Below are 19,842 nucleotides of genomic sequence, written 5' to 3'. Positions count from 1 at the left end.
GCAGGACGCAGCTGTGAAGAGGGGAAAGAGCTTCATGTTCTTGATCAGGGATTTCTCGACGGCAGCCTCGTATGCTGCATCGGAGGTTTCTGATGTCAGAAGGTGAATAGTTACCAAGATCAGTTGTGCCCCCTCCCCCCGCCACTAGCTTTCTGTGAAATGGAGAGCTATGCAAATTCTGTTTCATTTTATACTCAGGACAGCTACAGTTCGGTACAGTAAATCACCCCAGAGCTCTGCCTTCCTGTTGCACAGAGTAACCTCTTGGTCTTCCTTGTAGTGTCACAGAGCTGCAATCTCCAGAGCTGTGTTCAGAAGTGACCTAGGCTTTGTGTTTGGTGACCGTTGCTCTTGTCTGTGAAGGTCTGGAGATGTTGGATGAGATTTTCATTGAAGTATTTCATAGAAATGTGTCAGGAAGATGTCTTTGACGCAGGACGCAAGTTCTAGGCAGAGGCACCGAAAGAAAGCCGTCCCACTGAAGTACCTGTAAGCGTGATGTTAGGACTTGCCCACAGAGGGTGTTTGTATTCACCTCCCTGCCCTGGCTTATTTGCAGCTAGTGAATTAATGCTGGTTTCTATCCTGGGACTATCACCTAGCCACAGGGCTTCTCACTCAAACAAGATTTCTTTAGCTGGAAACATTCTTACTTCAGTACAGTGTGGAAGGATCAGTCATTTCTAACCCTGCATTTTTTGTGTGAGATGACTCCTTGCTTTCTGGCCAGCCCACCTCAAAAGGTACTTGGGTGTTTCTGAAAATTTTCACAGTTAGATGTGTGCCCTATTTTGATTCATATCTATGGAAGCCAGTTAATGCATGTAACATGATCAAAATGACTAGGAGTATTATTTGTCTCAGCTATTCCCAGTTTGGATATCAGAGAGGCCAAACAGGATCTTACCAATGGTCCACTGTTGTGGTTTGAGCCCAGAGGGAAACTGAGCACCATGCAGCCACTTGCTCACCCCTTTCCCTTCAGGAATGGGAAGGAGAAAGTACAACAGAAGGCTCTGGAACAGGGATAAGGATAGGAAGGGGTTGATACACCTGTTATGGCCATAGGCAAAAGACAGATTTGACTGGGGAAGAACAATAACATCAATTTAATTCAAGCACTAACAACAACATTTAACAAACAGAGTAGGACAGTTAGAAGCATTACCACACGTTAGAAACACCTTCCTCCCAGCCCTCCCTTCTTCCCAGGCTCAGTTTTACTCCCAATTTCTCTACCTCCTCCCCCGTAGTGGTGCAGGGGGCAGGGAATGAGGGTTGCCATCAGTCCCACCGCTACTTCCTCCTCAGAGGGAAGACTCCTTGCATTCTTTCCCTCTCCAGTGTGGAGTCCCTCTCATGGGAGACAGTCCTCCACAAACTTTCTACAACATGAGTCCTTGAGTCCTTCCCACAGGCCACAGCCCTTCCTGAGCTGCTCCAGCGTGTGTCCTTCTCGTGTGTTGCAGTCCTCCCAGTGACGAACTACAACACTGCCCCCACTTCTTCTCACAGAGTCCTGGCCTTCTTCAGGTGCATCCCCCTGCTCTGGCGGGGGGTCCTCCATGGGCCGCAGCTCAGCATCTGCTCCGCCAGTGACCTCCATGGATGGCAGGGGGGTGGCCCTGCTGTCTCACCGCGGGATACAGGGGGGCTCTCTGCTTGGGCACATCTCCCCCGCTTCCTCCACCTTTCTTCCACTGACCTCGATGTTTGCATAGGTGTTCTCCTCACAACTTCTCCTCACAACTCCTCCCAGGCTCCTCTTCTTAAAAATGTTATTGAGAAGCACCACTGCTAATTGGCTCAGCCTTGGCCAGAGGTGGGTCGGGCCTGGAGCTGGGGGAGCTTCAAGATTCTCAGAGGGGCCATCGTTGTAACCCCCTTCCCTGCTACCAAAAACCTCCACCACATGCACAGACCCAGGACATCCATCTAGCTCAAGACCTTGCCTTCGGTAGGAAGCAACAAGAGATGCTAAGGGAAGAATATCAGAACAGAAACAGCAAGTATTTATTGAGTGTAATTCTCCAGTTTCCTTTGATTTGGCCTTGTGGGACTCCCAAACCAGAGGTAGTACCTTTCTGTTTTAATCCAGTTCTTTACACCCCTGACATTACAGAGTCCTGGCATCTTACTTTTATTACTACTATCTTTAATAAAATCACTAGAGCACAGCACTACAAAGGCTTCTATAGATTTCCAAAGTAGTGTTTTTTCAGAGCATCTCTTGTCACCGTGGAAACAGGCACAATCTATTTTAATCAGAGACAAAGGGAAGCAGCCTTCTCACCTTAAGGATGAAAGAATAGTTTCACTTGGCCAGGTCTTCCTCATGAAATTTGTTGCTCAAGCCTGACAGGTTGGATGAGGTGGATCCTCACCTGATGGTTCTGGCCTGGTGGATGTGCGATTTCTGGACAGCCACTGGCAGCAGTTGTTTTCACCGTAGTTTGTACTGGAAATTACCTTTGACTTGCAAGGGAAAGATTTACAGTCTTGCCTATGAAATTTCATTTGACCCCTTAGAGCAGGCATTCTGCAGAGCACCAAACCCACCCTTTAGGAAGTGGAACATGGACGTCCTCTAACACCATCACTGCTCCTCAACCCTCCTTGACAGTTCTGAAATGCAGGAAAATCCAAATTACAAAGACCTTGCAGTGACTGGCAGCACCTACTGTTCTTGAAAAAACAGTTCAGGATCATTTGTTCATGGCTGAGCAGATACATACCTCACCAAGGGAGACGATTTTCAAGAGAATAATGGTGATGTAGTTTTAAGGATGTCACATCATGTTTGGAGGCATGCAGAGGCCATGGTACTCTGTGACCTTGTAGGCTTTTAAGATTGCACATGGATGTGCATGGTCATCTCTTCAAACTGTAAAGCACTTGGGTTAAACTTACCTACAAGTAGACAACCAGATACTGTAGTGGTGATAACTACGAAAGAAAAAGAGATCAGTGAAGGTCAGTGAGGGAAAACCAGACAAATTAATCACTTGTGTAAACAAGTGCAACCCAGATTAAATTTGGCCTGTTATTTTCTAAGCTACATTTGTTTAGCTCACTAGTGCAACACTGGAAACCCACAGAGCTGACTGAGTTGGAAATGCTGAAATCTGCTGGGAAGGTCATATCATAATACGTAGGAGCACAGAGCATCCATTCATGCAGTGATATCATGCTATACAGTGTTACAAGACAGCAAAGGCAAAGACCTAACATTTCCCCAGGTAAAAGCAGGATCTATGAATGATTCACCTTTTGTGATGGGTTAAATATCTTGACATGTAGAAGTGAAATACTGCTTGGCTAAGACAGCACACTGTCAAGGCAGCCAGCAATTTTTAAACAGGATAACATTGCAGAATGAGTGGATACTTCTGTAGGTTTGTCTTAGAAAGTAAATAAACCACTGCACTTCTCCATTAAATAGGTGTTCTTGGGCTACTGTGTCTGCATATCCTGGCACGTAGGTGGTGATGCGCTTTCAAACATAACTTTAGTGCAATGCTGTTACCCTCGAGTTCCTGACAATGTCACTCTACAAACCATATCACAGTAGCATCTGCCTGATTATGCCTGATTTCCAGAGCACAGTTCACTGCTTTCATGTCTTCTGACCAAAGTTGCATCAATTCTCACAGACTCCACTTCAAGAGGCTAAATATCAGGTGCTTACCCTGTATTTGCACTGGCATGTGCTGCATCCTCTGCAGCAAATACCTTTGCACAAAAGGATGAAGGGGGAGAAAACAAGTGAACCAGAAAACCAGCAGTTCTAGTTATTTATTGGCAGATATTGCAAGTGACTGCCTTTAGCAGAAAAATACAAAATATCCCAGGCTCTTGTTAATATTTATTTATCTACTTCTCTGATGAAAGGAAATGATCTTGCTGAGAACTGAAAACCCATCCACATGGTCGGTGGAAATTCACCCTATGTCTGTGAGAACTGAAAACCTTTCTGGAAGACATTAATGGCCAGTTCTTCAAAGATGCATAGGTACCCAGATGTCACTGAAATCCAGGGGTGTGAATATATCAATGCCTTTAGAAACTTCTGGTTTTATCCTCTGTGGGAACTGAGTTAATTTCTCATCAAAATTATCATTCATGTTTACATCCATGTAGTTTGCTCCCAGAACCTTGTCCTTAGCTTTTCAAGATCTAAGAGTGCTCAGAGAAGATGCACCATAATGTATTCCTCGTGCCCTCCTGATTAAGGGTCTTAGACAGCAAAGATGCTATTTGGCTTCTTATTTTCAAAGAGAGACCCCTAAATATAGGGTTATTTAATGTCAGCTGAGTTACACCTGAGTGCACACATAAACATGCGAGCACATGTGGACGCTTCTAAATCATTTGATAGGGAAATGCAAAACCAGTAAATTGAGGTTACTGCATAACGCCATCAGCGCCCAAAGTATGAATCATCTTGTTGTTGAATGTTTTTTAAGTTTCCTCCGATGAATCACTCCCTCACATTACACTTCAGTGTTATGTTTGTACTCCACATCTCAGCCCAAGCCAAGGGAGATGGGTGCCTGGGTCAGGGTTGACAACGTTGTTTTTTAAAATGGTATTTATTAGAATGTGTGTCCATTCATGTGATCCTAATCCAGGGCTGGTCACAGAGTGAAGTAAATAACACTCCAATATCACACTGCTAAAGCTGTTGCAATGGTATTGTTGGCTGTCATCATAAAATGGTCTTTTGAGGGAGCTGCTGCATATCTCTTATCCAAGCCTTCTGCTCCTGCAACATATGGGAAGGTTTCCAAGAATAGCAATGTTCTTTTCTCATTTTCTTTCTCAAATAAAATTACTGAATAAAAATAGACATCAGATGTGAGGAAAATAAGAGAAAAAAAGAAAGGTTAGAGCTACTATTGCACAGTATTATCTCCTCAGGAAGCTATGTACTGTTTATTTGTGCTGTGCAACTGTCTTCCTTATTCAAAAGAATTATATCACTCACCTTTTTAAGGCAATAGAAAACCAGGTATATTAAATTAGCCGAAAATTGGCTATAGGGGGAAAACCACCTCTTTATATTGTAGGTGATATGCACCATCCATCTCTTTTGAAAGTGCAGGTAGAAATCAGAGGCATTAGGATAGATAATAAAATGCAATAATAAAGCAGTACAAATGGAACAGTTATAAAAGTGCAATAACTTCCACAGATTTGTCAGATACTGCATTTGCTCAGTAGAAGTGCCCAAACAGCAACAGTTTTCCCCATGCAACATCCTCCCCAAACCAGGGAGCTGCCTGCTTTGCTGGAAAATCTTTGGTATCTTTCAGCAGCATTTGCTGGTAAGAGTCAATCCATGTGGAAAAGCTCTTTTCTGGGTATTAAACCCCTCTGTATTCTGAATAATGACTTGGGAGTAAAATGAAGATTATAACTCATGAATCTGAAAGCTGGAAGGAATGGCATAATTAATAGCATAGCTTAAATTATATAAAAACGCAGAGTTATTTAGAATGTGATTTTCAGGTATGTCTAGAGATTTCAGATACCTGAAATTCCAGTTATTCTGTTACCAGAAAAAAAAAAAAAACCACAACAAACACAACAACAACAACAAAACACAAAAAAAACCCCAACCCAGAAAAACACCAGGAGGATCTTAATTTCCAGCATGGTTCTCATAATTTCCTGAAGAACAGGCTATTTCTGTGTGATTCTAGCAGCATAATAAAAAATTGAGCCAGAAGTACATTAAGGCTCTGGTGCCTACTCTGGGGTCTAAATCGAAAAGAAAGAGGATTGTATCAATTTCAAGTTCATTAAGAGAGAGAAAAAGCACATTGACACTTGCTGGTCTGAGTACAGTTCTTAAAATCTCTGGATATACCTGAAAATCTTGGCCTGAGCAAATCCATGAAGTGGTTTTGGGTCAGCAGGAGGAAGTTTTAATAAATGGATTTGGGTGGCGTGAATAAATACCCGTAATCAGTGAAACCCACTCGAATGGAGGCAACGGCTCCATTTCATTGTGCTGGATTTCGGATGAGGTCTGGAGAGAACACGCTGTGACCAGGTGTTGTATGAGGGGCAGTGGCACCGAAACCAGCTGTATCTAGATATACCCAGGGTTGGCAGAGAAACGCAGCACTGCCATCAGGGCATCACAGAAAAGGATCTTACACTCAACGTGTGTAAAAGATTCACAGATTTTAAGTCAGAAAAGGGCCTTTAGATCATATGACCTGACATGCTATTCAGGAAAAGGGCACACAGTTTTACCTGGAAAATAGTAATTCTGATAAGCCAGTCAAATGAGCTGGTGGGATGGGGTGGGGTGAGCTGTGGGACGGGATCAGACTTGAGAAGTGTTTTGCATCTGTGTGTGACCTTCCCACCCCACCTAAGGAAGAGTGTGAGCCATGTAGACACCTGGGGAAGAAGACGAGCAATGGTTTTGGAAATTATGACAGTGCCTCTTAGATGGAAAAGGCTACTCAGGAGTCCTTGGAGATAGAGATATAAGGGTCTAGGTTAGGAAAGGCTTTGACCTGGAAATGTTAGGCTGTAATAATAAGAATTTTCCTTTCCGTGAATAAGAAACTTTTAGTAATTTGTCATGGTAAGAAGTGGAATCCTGAACTAAAGACTAGTTGGTCTGACTTATGTCAAAAGCTAATATTTGTGTTTGCTGTGCACAAGAAGTGTGTTGAAAGCTTTTGACTGAAGAGAGATGAGTGATCTGCAGGTCAGATGGAAAATAATGAAACCTTCATAGGGAGCACATCATTTCTGGTTAAACTTCACTAGAAGAGCAGAATTACACCACGACTGAATTTAGCTGACAGTATAATGTATCCAGAGTTGAAATAAAGATCACACGAAAGGACGACGTTCTACATTTGACAGCTGCTAAATCTCCCTGTGTCTTATAAAGAGGAAAATATGCAGTCTGCTCAGCGTGGCATTCATACACTAAAACCTATTGGGAAATAATATGAGAACCAGCGAAAAGCCAAAGTCGCAACTACCTTGAAATGCAGTCTATACATCACAAGAAGAACAGGAATGTAGGGCAAAAGTATATTTATAACTTTGGCAAGTTGAAAGGCTTCAGTAGTTCACCTTCTCAAAATAATAAAACTCCATCACTCTTCTTCCCAGGGAAGAAACTGTGAAGTTATTTATTTTTTCCATCCCTATAGTGCAAGGAAGGAAACAGCTTGCAAAATTTCCACTGTAGCATATGTGACAGTTAGCTGCCTTAGGTACCAGAGCTACCTTATGTCACCTCACAGTCTGGGATGGGTTTATCCTCACAGCACCCATTTAGGTAGGTCAATGTTGGTGTTTCTCCTCTATCTCCCTGTTAAAGATAAGCAATGAAGCATCAGAAGCTGAAAGTGCTTCTATGTGGGCTCAGTGGTTAAATACACCTGTGCACTCAAGTCTGGGGACCCTCTTCAGGTGTTGGTGCCCATAAAGGCTCCTTGAAGAGTTCCCCAGGCCTCTACAGAGTTGATGTGACATGACTCAGGAGCCTGAGCACACACAGAAAAGCTGAAGCCAAGGGCATTTTACCTTAAGTGATCTCTCAAAATCCACAAAAAAAAAATCAATGGTAAAAGGAAATAAATCCTATCTCCTCAGGGAGATAAGAGCTTTCTCTCTAGATGTGGAATTAGTAGAAATCCTAAGAATGAGGCAAGAATCACGTTTCAGACAGCCTTAAATGATGAAGATCATCTGGAGCTTTTTATTCACGGCAATTAGCACAAGGTCAGTTTGAAGCTACTGGTAGCTTTTGGTTATGAGCTTGGGCCTGGGACACCTACAAGAAGCAGCTTCTTTCTAATGTACCCTAACTGTAGTTAAAGACAAAAATCACCATAAGAAAAGCTGCACGTTCCCTCCTTGGAGCAGTGTAGCACTTGGCTGCAATCAACGTCTCTAAACAGAGCTGTTCAGATTCCAGCCCTGTGCAATTTACAATTATGCTAATTTACAGTTGTGCTAATTTACAACTCTGGATGAGCATTTTTCTGCAGTGAATTTTTAGAGTTCCTTGGCTTCTCACAAGCTCTACTCATTGAAAAGGGGCAAGATTTTCATAAATGTGTTGGATTAAATACTTCTTAGCTTCCCAGGCCAATTCTTAAGGCAGACCGTCCTTTCTTGGTAAGCGATTCCTCCTGGCTTGAAGTAGTTGAGTTAGGTGGGGTGAATCAATCTGGTAATGTTTGTGTCCCCAGGGAGGGATTATAGAAACATCCCAGGCAAGTTGTTTGGTCTAGATATCTTCACAGAATCATCCAGGTTGGAAAAGAAGCTCCTCCAGTCCAACCACGAACCTCACCCTGACCGTTCCCAACTCCCCCAGATCCCTCAGCGCTGGCTCAGCCCGACTCTTCAACCCCTCCAGGGATGGGGACTCCCCCCCTGCCCTGGGCAGCCCATTCCAACGCCCAGCAGCCCCTTCTGCACAGAAATCCTTCCTCAGAGCCAGCCTGACCCTGCACTGGGCAGCTTGAGGCCATTCCCTCGGGGCCTGGCGCTGGGGCCTTGGCTCCAGAGACTCATCCCCCCTCTCTGCGCCCTCCTGGCAGGGAGCTGCAGAGGGCCAGGAGGTCTCCCCTCAGCCTCCTCTGCTCCAGACTGAACCCCCCCAGTTCCCCCAGCCGCTCCCCAGCAGACCTGTGCTCCAGACCCTGCCCCAGCTCCGTTGCCCTTCTCTGGGCACGCTCGAGTCATTCAATGGCCTTTTGGGGTGAGGGGCACAAATCTGAACCCAGTCATTGAGGTGCCACCTCACCAGTGCTGAGTACAGGAAATACATAGCTAAAGGCGTGGAAAATGACTGGGGGCATTTATGATTTAGGGGCAAGAGCTTCAGCAGCAGGCAGAGGGCTAGGAGGTTAATCATTGTGATTCTTGCGAAAAATCACACCCATCTTCTGACATCACCCTTCTGAGGGTGGCAGCCCTCAAATAAGCATAATGCACAATGTTTGGGAATAAAATGATAAGGATGGCCTAGGGATTGAGAGCTATCTCAGTGGGTTCATTCAGGGAGGAGCGGTAACAGCAGGATAAGGAAACTGAGGCATCACTGTGTCACACAACAGCCATATGTGTCAGGGCACGATCACCTCTGTAAAAACTGGCTGTTCCTTTATGTAACCAGGAGAAAATGTGTAAGTCGCAGTGAATAATGTATAAGGAGAATGAAAAAGTAAAATCAAAATATTCAGCCTTGAGTGACCATCCTTCTTTGTACCCACAAAGGTAGTTGTCAGGCAAAATACTGCATCTGCCAGTATATTCACTCAGTTACCCTAAAAATACCCAAAGCTTTGATCAAAGCTGTATTTCTTATCCACAAGGATTTATCCACCACGGATCCTGTTTTGTTTGCCCTCTGTGGAACTACATCTGGTGTTTCTGTCTTTGATTCCATTCTCAGTGTACAAAAGCTCTGTGTATTCCCATTGATACGTCTACTTCAGCTTCTCTTAAATTAATGTAACCCAGGAACCTTAGCAATGTCAGTCTCAATTGATGCAGGCTTATGCTCAAATATTTAATCTTGTCTGTTCTTGAATTCCCCCATCCTGTCCATGTCATCTGTTGCTGTCCCCCCTCTCTAATTTTCTTTATTTCTTCCTTTGATGCCTTTATACAAATGTCTTAGTACTTCCTTGGGCATACAACACACAGCCAGTTTTGCTGATGGAAAAGGAGGTTTGTCACCCTGCCTGAAGGAGCTGGACACTGAGACTCCCAAAGGACAATCAAGAGAACCCATCAACATGAACCACTCTTCCAAACAGCAAAGATTTTTCTGGCAATACTACTTCTCTGTGCTTTTTCCCCAGACTTTTCCACACTGGAGGCCTACCAGCTGACATGTGGATTTGTAGCTGATCAGAGCAAAGCAGACGGAATGCCACAAGGCGAGACTCAGCCATGCCTTAAAAGATGCTACCATGAAAACAACAGCACTTGGGAACCTGTGTGTTCTCACAGCAACGTAACAACTCACAATCAGCCAAAGATTCATGGGGTCCACCAACCAGCAGCCATGGTTCAGTGAGTCAGCAGCAAACACCACGCAGAGCAACCTGAAGTGGTGTTGAATTCGGCAAACCTGACCTGCGGTTTCATGCGAACACTTTTTCCTTCTTTTAGACTACATGGGTTCATGTCCCCTAGATTTTGCTCTCAGTTTCAGGTATGAACGAATTCAAAATCTTTAGGTAAAATTCAGCTAGAAGAAACTACCTAGTTTGGACTAGTTTCAGTACAAACCTAAGCAAAACCACAGAATTGCTCATGGTTTCCAGACTAAACCATACATTTCACCTATTTTTTGGGGGTTTCATTATGAAAGTTTCATGGAGTCTGAAAAAAAAAAAAAAAAAGCATAATTTTATGCACTTTGAATTGCTAGCTATACACTTTCATCTACTGGGAATGTAATGGTTGACAATGAAAGTCTTTGCTATCAGATGTCCAGTTGCAAAGGGACAGTTCTCTGCACCGTGTGGACCCCCAGTTTGCTTTAAGTGAAAATAGATTGTTTTATTGGCCCTCCTTGGCTCCTAAGGGTTTTGGCCCTTGTATTGGTCTTGTTAGTATAGTTTCAGCCTTGAATATATACCTGGGAGACAAAATCAAGGATTCTCTTTGTCATGGTGGGAGATCTATGGATGGCATAGACAAGTCGACATCTTTTAGATCTCGGGGTTTAAAGAGACTGGGAAAATACTAAGACTACTGTCTTCTCTTATTGATTGATAGCGGCCTCTTCCAGTAGAGAATAAAACTTGGATCATTTATAAGTCAGGCCAGAGAACTCATCAAGCACTTGGTAGCTCAGACCTCTGACACACATGTGAGTGTGGTGCAGCAAGGGCTGTGCACGTAAAAGATGGCTTCAGCCTTGAATTCATGACAGTCAAATAGTAGATAAATGAAAATAGGAGTGAGATGAAGGATGGGCAGTACTGGAGATACATTATACTGTATAAAATTTGTCTTGAAATATGGCACATTTTTAAAGACATATAAGTAAAAGTGTGCATTTTTGCTGGATACGTTTCCAAAGGCTGTGTCTCACCTACTGAGCCAATTCTGTCATCCAGAATACATCAGTACTAATGCTTTTGCTGAATTCCTTAGAAATTACGTTATTGAGCACAACTGAACCAGGAAACTCAACTAGCCTGGAAGATTTCGTTTCAAAAGACAGCTAGCTTTAATTTCAAAGACTTCAAGTCATGATGGACCTGCCATTTCTTTCAAGGAGTCATGCCAATGTTTAACTAACTTCAGCCTCATGGATTTGCTTCTTTTCTATTAGTTTGACAGATAGTCAGACAGAGAGGTAGATAAGAGGAAAGCCTTCTGGCATTTTTCTTTACCTCATCTGTCATTAACTCTCATTTCCACTGGTTAAAACTTTCCTTTTCTTAACTTAAATTCACATGGACCCAGGTTCAAATTTCCTTCTTTCCTCAGTTTGAATAAATAAACCAAATTGCTCAAATTTGTCTCAGTAAAGGTATTTTCTAGACCCCAAAACTTTTGCTCACTCCTGTCACTGCAATCTGTTTAGCAGGGAAGATCTCTAACAGATTATGTTTCTCAGAATATGCAGGATGGGAAACTGCAAACTGTAGCTTCTAGCAGTGCTTCAGATGAAAAACACAGCAAACAATTGAAAGTTAGAGGCACCCACTAAAATGTGAAAATATCCCCCTGTGGCCACCACTAAATGTAATGAGGCAGTTTCAGGATGTGTCTTGACAAGCTGGTTTGTTTTGGTTTGCTTTGTTTTAGCTGTTTTCTAGAGGAGGTTGGCCCGTGGGTAAAACTGTGACTGAAAGGAAATCTGGTTTCACGTCTGGTCTCTGCCACAGCCGTCCCGTCTGACAGGTGCCCTGTCCCCTGCTGTGCCCCCTTCGCCCAGGGCTCTGGGAGGAAAGAGGCATGGTCACCCGGGTGGAGCTGGGCAAACACAGGGCCTTCCATCTGTAAGCATCCCTTGAAAGCCGAGGATCATTTTAGGGAAGATAGTAATGACTTTGACTGGAGTTTCTTAGGCCAAAAGCCCAAGGGAAGAGGGTGGGAAGGGAACAAATGACCGTGCTGTAAGGAAAGCCACCAACACATGCTCTGCACTTGTCTGTTTTTCCTGTGAACATTTTGTGAAGAGAAATGTTTTAACCCAGCACTGAGCAGAAGGACCTGCTGATGCCTTTGGGACTATTGCGAAATAACTAACTCCAGCCTTTTCCACCCCAGGGCTCAAGCCCTTTAACAAGAAAGAAAGATCTAACTTATTTATACCATTTTTCAGACAGAAAACTCTGAGAGAGGATGGAGAGGTGACTAACGGAACAGAGACATCCCGTGTCTTTCCAAAGCCTTTGCCAGATGCATTGAACAAGTGAGATCCATGGAGCTGCAGTGGGTTTCCACCCTGAACTCAGTTTGCAGAAACAGTATCGTGGACTCAAGAAAGGCTCCACAAGCACATCTGACAGTGTTATCCCTGCCATCCCAGCTGAGCCCGAGCAGTCTCTTCACATGCAGCCAGGCAAGGCAAGGAATGAGGGAAAGAGTTTGGTGAAGATAATGAGAAAGAAGAGGTGGTGGTGTAGGTTGTGAGAGAATATGAAACAGCTTTGACACAAGGAAAGGAAACTTCACATTTGGAATTTCAAAAAAATCGACTCAACATTTCTGCCATAGCAGATAAACATCTGTCTGTTTTATTACTGGGAATCATCTTTTTCTGTTTATAAATAGAAAAAGCATGTTACTTCATGTTATTTCCTCTGGGGTTTTTTGGAGGTAGATATATGTGGGTGGTAAACAGCTTGCAAAGGAGTTGTTATTATTAGTCAATATGGAGCACAGGAGGGCAGGGGCTGAAGCTGTGATGTACTAGGTATGGGCTAGCCACAAGGCAAATATAGGTCATTCACTCATCTGCAGTGAAGGAGGGACAGCCGAACCATTCATCTGCGGCTGTGATTATTGTTGTTTTGCAATACTATCTATATTCCTATAAGCAATTTTCTTGCCAGAAGGCAATTTAGGCAGAGACGCAAAGACCTTAAAGTCTAAAAACTGGCAATGAGACACAAAAGCATTGATAAGTAGCTAGACAGGGTTATCAGTGCACTTGTTTAAGAAAGCTTTTTAGCCTTGACAAAGCCTCGCTTTTGTGGTGGTAACAGCTAGCAATGGAAACATGCGGTATTGGTTGCTGTACAAACATATTACGAGGCAGTCTTGTGAATTTGCAGTCTGAACAGGCGATGCAAAGTCTGATAGGAAGAAAAAGCACAGAGCACTGGTTATCTGGTCTTTAAGGCTCCATCTTCTAGCCTGAAGTGCACAAATTGCTCTTTCTTGCCTGGAGCATCCCCAGGGGTGGGCAGCAAAGCCCTTCAGTGCTGGCGTGTGAAGGATGGTCCTGCAGGGAGCTGGTCTGGCTGTGAGGAGAGGGAAAGGGAGGACTGGCAGGAGCAGAGACTTTGAAGATGGGGCTCCTGTGGCACCCACAGGCATTTCTGCTTGCCCAGCTGGGCTCCAGGCATGGGGGAGAGTCGCAGCAAGTGATAGCTGGTAGATAAGTTCCAGTAGGTTCACCAAACCCAAGGTAACCTCAATCCTATGGGTGCCATGGCATATTTGGGGTTTACTGTGGATATATCTGGCCAGTGCGGGCTTTAGAGTGACATTCGGGGCAATCTTAACCATCAGGGTAGTGCCAGCCTGAAAGAAGTGACCTGTGACAGTCATATTGCAGGTCCATGTCAGATCTCACCCTGGGACTCTGGTCTTCTGAGTCCAAAATGGCGTGCAACCGCGTGGAAATATTGCAGTGGATTCCCCTTCACTCAAAAATGTTGTTTCATTAAAATCAAACCCCTTTTTTGGAAAGATGGCCAGTCTGATAAAACTTTTCAGATAAAAAAAAACTTTCATTAAAAAACCCCTTACGTATTAATAAGCTTGAAAGATGCAAGTTCAGCATTTTGGGAATAGAATGATTTCATTTTTCTATTAAAATGACATTTTGTTTTGGAACACTTCACTTGATGCTAATTTATTTATTCAATGTATTTATTCAGCTTGAAACTATGGGAAAAAATTAAGTCCTTTGATCTCTGTTTGCTACACTTTGGTGGTGGAGAAAGGGATTTTTTTCTTTGTGATATATATATCTAGGATTTTTTTTTTTTCTGAATAAAAGTTATTCTTAAAATACAGCATTACAATCTAAATACAAAACTAGTTCCTGATGAAATATTTGCATGACCAGTGGTTCTCCAGTGATTGTAAACTCTGTCAGCACTTTTATTCAGTAATTCTGGAAGCCTTCCCTTACTGCCAATCTAATGTATTTCATAATGCTTTGAAAAATGATCGGTTTGCTTTGCTTCCCGAAGAGACACCTCAGTGCAATGAGGATTGGATGATGGTGCACAAAGACATGAGAAGAGGGGTCAGAGACTAGCAGACAGGCAAGGTAGGTGGAATATAGGAATAGCTGGAGAAGTAAGGAGCTGTAGCAATAGGTGAGGGACGAGGTTGCTGAAAGATTAAGTTCGTAGGTCCACAGGAATGGAAAGGATGTTCTTTGTGAAGACAAGTCTGCCGTGACATGCCTTAGAGCCAGGGCTCCCTGCTTCTACCACCACTACATCTCACTTGGGAACGTTGTCAAAAGCACTGGAAAAGGAATGAAGGGCCACCAAAGTGTCAGGACTATGCACAATGCAGCCACACATCCCAGATGAATTGCTGCACTATCGGTGACTCTATTAAAGCACCAAGAGGCTGGGCTGCCTTGCTGACAAGGGGGCAGCTTCTGCCCTCCTTGATGCGGCGCTTGAGAGTGGCAGAGGGCTGGAGGAGGGAGCTGGGGTGATGGAATAGCCACAAGGTGCCTGGGATGAGTGTCAAGGTAGAGGTGTGTGGGCAAACCAAGGATGAAGAGACTGTATGGATATGGTCCAGAACTGTACAGGACATTTACACATATGATCAGGGGACTGAAGAGGAACAGAGAATAAGAGGGCACTGGGGATAAAGGTAGCACAGAGGGGACAGCGAGGCCGTGTGCCCTGAGCTGACACCGGGGTGATGCACAGGCACTGGATGGGACAGCCCAAATACAAAAGCCAGTTCCTGGTGAAATACTTGCCACTATGTGAGTGACTGAGTCACTATGTAGGTGGAGGATGTGGTGCATGGCTCAGCAGAGCGGGGAAGACCCAACCCCACAGCTTCTGCTCACCCCTCTGCTTTGGAGAAGAGTGAGCAGCAGTGGGGGGAGACAGCTGAGGGCACAGCTTGCCCGGGATTCATGGGACCTGGGCATGGGGAGCAGGTGACCATTCTTGCAGGCAACTGCCACTGGCATGGAGAGAGGCAGAGGCTGGGAAGCTCCTCCATTGATTACTCCATCAGAGCTGCAGACAGACACTGGTGTCTGTGCTTTATTCCGTAGGGAAATTGTTGGTTTGGGGGCCATTTTTCTCGTTAAAACCAGAAGCTGGGACAGCAACTCTCTACATGAAGGGGAGTTTTCTATAGGGCACCTCTGAGACTTTCTACCTCTCTTTTTTTTATAATGTTAAAATCTGAATATTTAGCCTGACCTACAGCTGACTGTACAGTGCAAAAGCAAGGAAACCAGTCAGGTGGAAAGCAGCATGACAGAGGACACGATGGATCCACAAATCAAAGCACATCCCCGTCATAAGGAAACTGCAAAGTCTGATAAGAGTAACCCTAGTGAATAGTTTACTGAATGCAATAGTTGAATGGCAATAAATCTGTTAGATTAATTGAAAGAAGATAGAGGAGGAGGTACCACAATTCTTCAAGTTACCACAGACGATAGCCCTAGACGGTTGCACAGCCCACAGCCTGCGCTTTCAACACTCCTACAGTGGAATCGGTTGCGATAGCCATCTCTCTGAGCAAAGAACTGGCTTCCATGAAATGCTGAGGCTCTAAAGCTGGGAGAAAACAGTTCAATGAATCATCAATTCATTGGAAAAGGTACTTTCGGGTTGGCTAAGCCAGCTCATGAATTTGAGTTGAATTTTGCTGAATGGGTGAAGTGAAACCATACGTGCTGAAAACCTTTGGAAGTGCTGAAACACTGGAATTAGACAAGATGGAAGAGTGATTTAGACAGATCCAGGATTAATTGCTTTTACACTTCTGATGAGTTTGGTTCTTGCCAAAACATGAGCTAGGTGATGGACACATTGTTCGTCATCCATTAACTGGCTTAGTTAAGGTACCAATGCATACCATAATAGCTGTAGATATGATCTCCCTCTCTCAGTAATTCAGACCACAGATTTCAGCTATGTTCGACCATCATCAAGGAATCATTGTTATTAAATAGCATACACAAACCAGAATACCATAAGCTGAATGAAAGGATAGGAAAATAACTGTTAATAACTTCCTGAAAACTTCAGGTTAAAATTCCCTCCCTGGGCCTCACTTTTGCAGGTGGAATATCTGTTAGTTAAGTCTGTGAATTCAGCCACTTATGACCTGGACCCTGCAGCAGGTCCACAACCTTTTCAGTATTAGCTGCATAAGGAGAGAGCTGGAATTTTATTTTTGTGCCAGGAACAGCAACAGCAATAGGCACTAGAAAGGTGTGCTCCATACGTACAGTAAAACCATTCTGGAGCCAGTGGATGCAGATTGCCAACAGCCACTTAATGAGACATCAAATAGGTCACCATCCGCTGTCTTTGGTCACTGCGATGAATCAGATCACTGTACTGAATCAGACCAAATACCCATCTATCCCAATAGACCACCTGCAAGCACAGTAATTAAGTACAAGATGCTTTGGGGGACAGTATAAACAACAATCAAAATATAGTGGATGTTCACCTGACTTATCTAATTCCTATTTGAGTTCAGTTACACACTGTGACAATGAGATCCGTAATTTAATCATGCAATGTATAAAGCAAATGTTCTTTTCATTTATTTTAAATGTTCTGAGGGATTTATTTTCCTGGAGTGCCCCTTAGGCTTCTTAGATAAAGAACTGGATTCATCTCTGGCTCGCTGCCTCCATGCAGTTAATATTTCATAGTGCTCTTTCACTCCTCCTCTCTTAGGGATGGCTGTGAAGCCCAGAATCTCTTGCATCCCCTAACTCTGCCTGTACTGTCCCCTCTGCCTGGTCCCCTTCCAGACCTTCCAGCTCCCCACAGGGTGAAATAGCAGCTACAGCACTAAAAAGTGCCTTTTTCAGGACATGATAATATTGCCCAAACACTTGTTGGCAAAAAAATAGCTACGAGCATGAGGCCCGTTGTGCAAGGCTCTCCCTGTGACCAGACCTTGGTACAGGAGGGTCTCCCAAGCAGCTCACAGCTGCAGCCCTCTGGGTGCAGGAGATGGGTGTCCTTAAGGAGCTTTCCCTTAACCAAAAGGACCCCTGAGTCTGTGCTCTAGTTCTTATGGCACAAAGACTGAGCTGGGCGAGCACCGGGAGCCTTTTATTTGGCAGGTGCTGGCTTTGGAGGACACAGGAGAGTTACTTTCACCCAGCTTTACACATCTGCAGTGGGACTTGCCTGCATATTGTGCTCTTTACTTTGCAATCAAGAGGAAGAAATAGACACTTTTCAGACGGGGATTGTCTACCTTATTTCGTATATCTGCTTCGGGAGGGGATGATTCATGCCCTGGCAGTAGCCATCTCTCCCCAGTGACTCAGCTGCTGTCCACTTTTGCTAAGAGGGCTCCGTCTCCAGGACACTTGAACATCCAAGCAAACAGAGAGCCCACCTGTACAGGGGAGCAGCTGCCTCAAATCTCAGACCATGGGAGAGGAAAATCAAAGGCAAGGTGTGATCTTTATCATGAACCCTGCAGGACTGTGACCCCCAGGAGCAGCCCTCCCCCAGCTGTTAATGAAACCCCATGAGACAACAAGCAAAAGGAGTTGGGTGCTGGTGTTTGGGCTTGGGGCAAAAGGTGTTAAAAATGAGCAGGGTGAAAGGGGAAGGTGTTGCTGCGGGTTTCTGGGAGGAAGCGGCACAGGCAACAGGCAGGACTCCCTACCTGTCCCATGGGGGGACTGGGGCTGTGAGCCCATGAGCCCCATCCTCACTACGAAGACCCAGAGGGACACAGCCCTTCCCGGGGACTGCCCCCCATGCCTGGCAGGAAAAGCTGAGCATCTTCACTTTGTCTTGAGAGGTTTTTTTCACCTTCAGGTTTATCCAAGAGCAGGAAATGCCACACTGGTCAAAATTATGAAGAAAAATTAAAATGAAACAATATTTACTTGTGAAAAGAGCCGAGGCAGATTTTTAGGTTTGTTTTCAGTTAATGTCAGGTCAGTTTTTCTTTTGACTTGTATTAGTCCCCCCATCCCTATACAGGCAGGCAAAGTGAGAGCACACTTCAGACTAGCTGGCAGATTTTTGGTGTGGTTTTGTATGGTTTCCTGAGAATCGGGAGACATTTCTTGTTTTGCAGTTTTACAGAAAGCCACAAGTATGCCTAAGTGCTTTAAAGGCCTAATAAACAGGTAGGTGTTGTGAAAGGTTAGCGAGGGGCAAAGAATTGTAGCACTGCCACAGTTGGCTTGTCTGGTGGCCCCTGGCAGCAAACGGGCTTTGGGGTTGCTTGTAGCTGCAGCGAGCACGCGGCGCCGAGGGATTCTGACACACTGATAAGGCAGATGGCTATGAAGCTGCAAGAAAAATGTGGTTAGTTTTACTAGCACCTGTGGCTAATTCCTCTCAGAGGTCCTCCCACAAGGCAGTGTGTGTTGTACAAGATGATGCAGAAAGAACAGGAGGAGGGAGGTGATTGTGTCATATGTTCCCCTGGGGCTTGCTATTTTATTTTTGAAAAAAAAAAAAAAAAAAAGCTTTAGCGTTCATGTGGGTTTTTTTTTTTTCTTTCACAGGGGACATTCAGTGGAAAGTATTACAGCAGCATTGTAGGAAGGAGCCAGGCAGCTTTCGTCTGTGTGCTGAGCTCATCCTGATCCCTGTGCCTCAAGGAGGAGAGACCTGAGGACGAGACCAGACGCTCGCATGGTTGAAGTAATGGGGATGGCAATTGAGGGAGGAAGGTGATGGTGCTTTTGGCTCTGGCAGTGATTTGCTGCATATATTGAACTGGGCATTTAGTGCCTCTGTGCTCGGGTTTTGTCACAGATAAAATGGAAATCCCCAGGAGTGAGGAGGTCTGTTGTGGGGCTGCTGTCTCTTGTGTTTGAGAGATTCCAATATAAAGTGTTTTCTATCAGATTTCTCTATGGGAAAAAAAAAATAATGTAAGAAGAAGAAAGATTAGGAAAACATTTAAAATACAGAATGGCAGTAAGTAGCTCTTTTTTTGCACTCTTCCCCATGCCCACATGTCCCTGGAGAACACCTATAACTGGCTATGCTTTTTTTCAATTATACACACAAAGATATAAGGAAAGCCTTCTTCCTTAAGTGTTCACCCAAAAAAGCAAGAAAGTTATAGAATCAATGATACTAGATGATTAATTAACCAAACAATCTCTCTTCCCCCAACCACAGCACTGCACAATGGGTTTTCACTTTCTCCCAATGGCCTTGAAAACATCCTCATCCTGAGGAGCAGGCTGTTTTGAGCTGATATTTCTGTACCTCTGTCTACAGAAAGGGACTGGGGCTATCAGAAGGGAAGGCACTTCTGTATAATTTCTGGTATACCTCTTTCTTGATAGATGGGTACGAAGCACTGACACACTGTGATGTTTCTTACACTAGAATATATGGAGCATCTCTTGAAAGGACAATGACA

The sequence above is a fragment of the Athene noctua genome, chromosome 20, assembly GCF_965140245.1.
Source record: "Athene noctua chromosome 20, bAthNoc1.hap1.1, whole genome shotgun sequence".
NCBI classification, from domain to species: Eukaryota; Metazoa; Chordata; class Aves; order Strigiformes; family Strigidae; genus Athene; species Athene noctua.
Note: the sequence above shows the minus strand (reverse complement) of the source record.